Raw genomic sequence first — 4,021 nt, forward strand, 5'->3', positions numbered from 1 at the left:
AATAAATATAAAATAAACACTATAATCATCACGAACTTCTCTTTTTTTTCACTCAATATATAATACTTTGAACATTGCATACATAAACATTGCAATTCTAATACAAACTTTTTTTTTGAACTAATATAATACTTGAACATTACATACTAGCATGATAAACATAATGCTTCACATTTATAACTGATAAATACTAAAACAATTACATAGAAACCTATTAAGTCGGATTGGTTCGCAAAAAAACACCGGGATGATTAAATGAAAGAATAGGCCGAATAAAGTTTTCTAAAGGAACCAACCCCCCGCCCCTCACATAACCATCCTCATATGTATAATGTATGAGGCCCCAACCCCCCAAAACCCACACTCTCGCTCATCCAGACGAGGCTTAACCTAAGTGCCTCTATCACATTTGCACTCATGCCAAGCTAAGATCTCGAAATGCACTAATTGTACAAGTTCTATCGGAGAATATCAACCATCTCACCAAACAATACTTTCTCAGTTCTCAATTGAAAATGAACGTGTTATGCAAGTTATTACACCGAAAGCATACTAACCTTGGTTAGAAAACTACATAATCTCCTTTTTAAAAACAACTAGGCACATATTATTTAGGGAATTGTGACCATGAAAGGGGACCAAAACTTTACCCCGCCATCTTACCACTTTTCGATTCTTTTTAAACACATTTTTTTCATTTTTTTCTATTTTTTTGATTTTTTAATTTTTTCTGATTTTTTTATTTTTTTTTTATTTTTAATTTTTCAAAACAAACAAAATTCTCCTCATCCCCACACTTGGGATACATTGTCCCCAATGTACGGTTTTTAAGAGACAAAAGAACAAACTACTTCAAAAACACAGCCCTCTTTTCAACACAACCCTTTAATACTTAATCAAAAGTATTTTGTCCACCACCCATCCACCCAAACAAATAAAAACACAAAAGATAACTTATACAAAACTATACAAAATGATGTTCACCTGGTAACACGAGATTCCATCAGAAGAAGGGCGGTTGGGCCGGCCCGAAAATGGACGTCATCACATCATTGAACTCACCAAATCCAAATGCATTTTGACCAACACCACCTTGCTCACCTCCTTGTTGTTGCGAGGTGCTTTGACTTGAACCTTAATTGGGATCCACCCACATAGAATGATGCAATGGTGGTGTAGGGTATGACACACTACCATCATACGGTGGCAAAGTGGTGTAATCCACATATTGCAGGTCGGCCACAACCGGCTGTCCCGCATGCCACACGTCATGCATCCGTCGCTGACGATCATCAAGGTATCGGCTGTTCATGTCATTCTCAAAGGCATATGCATGGATGCGGTTCCACTTCTCTTGTCGATCATTATTCTGCTTTAATGTCCTTTCCATGCTCGCACCCATGAAGGTTTGTTGATCAAAAATAGTTTGGGAATATTCGGGCCAACTCTTAAACGCAACTCGTTTATTGCTTTAGTTCTTTAACTTGGCAACACAATTCCACAAACGCAGCCTTGAAAATTCGGGTTAGATTGAGTTGGTCTTCAACCTCAGGTCAAATTTTTGGCGTCGTTTCTTAGATTCAAGTGTGGGTACTGGGGGTTGGGGCCTCATACATTATACATATGAGGATGTAGAGTAGTGTATTTTGTTTGGTTTTTGTTTTGGGTGTGTTTGTGTTTTGACTGTTTCTGCAATTCAATCATCATGGATGCAATAATTCAAGTGTGGGGATGTTTGCAATATTCCCTGTGAGATATCAAAGAGTCTATGAAATGTGTTTATTCTGCTTAAAGCACAACAGCCACATCATTACAAACACATGATCAGGTGCATGTGTTTATCTATCCTGTGTCTTATTTGTTTTCGTGTACTTGGTGGTGTGAAATTTTTGTGTTGGAAATGGTGTTATTTGTCGACTCAATTAGGTTGTTAGCCGTTCATGGTTTGCGAGTGGTATTTCTCGAGTTTAGATTATAAATTGCACCATACATTGGGGATAATGTATCCCAAGTGTGGGGATGAGGAAAATTCTGTTTGTTTTGAAAAACTTCGTTTAAAAAAATAAAGAAAAAAATAAAAAAACTGTGTTTAAAAGAATTGAAAAGTGGTAAGATGGCAGGGTAAAGTTTTGGTCCCTTTTACATGGTCACAATTCCCTAAATAACATGTGCCTAGTTGTTTTTAAAAGGAGATTATGTAGTTTTCTAACCAAGGTTAGCATGCTTTCGGTGTAATAACTTGCATAAGATATTCGTTTACACTTGAGAATTGAGGAAGTATTAGTTGGTGGAAAACTTGATATTCTCCTATAGAACTTGTACAATTAGTGCATTTCGAGATCTTAGCGTGGCATGAGTGCAAAAGTGATAGAGGCACCTAGGTTAAGACTCGTCTGGATGAGCGAGAGTGTGGGTACTGGGGGTTGGGGCCTCATACATTATACATATGAGGATGGTTATGTGAGGGGCGGGGGGTTGGTTCCTTTAGAAAACCTTATTGGGCCTATACTTTATCAACCCCGGTGTTATTTTGCGAGACGATCTGGCTTAATACGTTCTTTGTATTTGTAATTGTTTTAGTTCTTATCAATAGGAAGTTTTAAGCATTATGTTAATTATGCTTGTCCTCATGAAAAAAAAAATGAAAAAAGAGAGAAAAAAAAAGTGTTCAAGATTCAATGTTCAAGGTACTATGTATTGAAAAAAAAGAGAAAAAAAGAGAAAAATAAAACAGAACAAAAAAAGAGAAAAGTTAGTGATGTATATAGTTGTTTATTTCAGTGTTTATTTAGTTTGTTTGTAATAAGTCGGATCAGATCGCTTGAGCTACTTTAAATATACCCTTCCAAACCCTTACACTTGGCCCCATTATAACCCGTTTTAAGCCCTCTTGATTTGCATTCATGTCAAAGCTTTTACATAGGTGGAGATTTGATGATTGTACAAGCGTATGCGAGGAGAATTGATTCGTTGTGGAAATGTATGTATGATCACCAAGGAAAGGTTAATGTGTAAATGTGTGTTATTTATAGGTAAAAACCGAAAGGATGTTAGGTTTGGTTAGAAATCAATGGTTTAAATGGAACGTCAAGTGAACTAGTGCAACCGATAAAAATAAAGGAATAGGGTATGACTTGGGACCTTAACTGAACCGGAATTGTTGGTAAGATTGGTGGCTATAAGTTGAAAATAATAAAAAAAATTGTTGAGATGTTGCTTGAGGACAAGCAACTAGTAAGTGTGGGAATGTGACGGGTGGTCCATTGGACAACCCTTAAGTGATATAAGATCATTAATAACCATGCACACAATCGGTTTATTTTGTGGAATTAGTTGACTATGGTTACTCATATAATTTCAGGTAGGAGAAGATAGAGGATGTAATTACGAGAACGTGAGCGAAAACAGTGAAGAAAACGGAGTTGAAACGAGAAAGTTACGAAGAAAACAAGGAGGCAAGAATGGAAGCCACCGTAGCTTACGGTGGCCACCGTAAGCTACGTTAGACTCTGAAGAAAATTACACCGTATGGAAGTTTTAAGCCACCGTAGGGAATTTGGAAGCCATCGTAAGCCACGGTGGCCACCGTAGCTTACGGTGGGACTGACCCTGAAACTTGTAACAGCCTTATAAACTCGTTTTAGGGTTGGCTTTTGACATCCTAATCATTACTTTTCATCTAGAGGCAACCTAAGGGCGATTTGGAGAGACAATCAATCAATATAAAGTGTGGTAATCATTAGAAACTCTATTTTAATTCTTATGCAAACTATAATCGAAGGGATGATAAACCGAAACATGTGTGGCTAAATTCTTTTGTGTTTTCCCTCGGATTGTGAGGTTTCTTATGTTTGTTTGGTTGAATGTTTATGAAATTTCTGAGATATTAGTTTGATCATATTGATTAAATTATTATGGTGTTGATGTATTGATTGATAGATTATTAGTTTATCGATTTTGTGTTCTAAACCGTCAGTTCTTGGTTCTTTAAGTAATCGAGATTAATCGGGAGGGATTTAGG

This window comes from Bidens hawaiensis, unplaced genomic scaffold, assembly GCF_021521415.1.
Source record: "Bidens hawaiensis isolate Kalapana, Puna unplaced genomic scaffold, B.hawaiensis_p1.1 tig00020420_1, whole genome shotgun sequence".
Lineage (NCBI taxonomy): Eukaryota > Viridiplantae > Streptophyta > Magnoliopsida > Asterales > Asteraceae > Bidens > Bidens hawaiensis.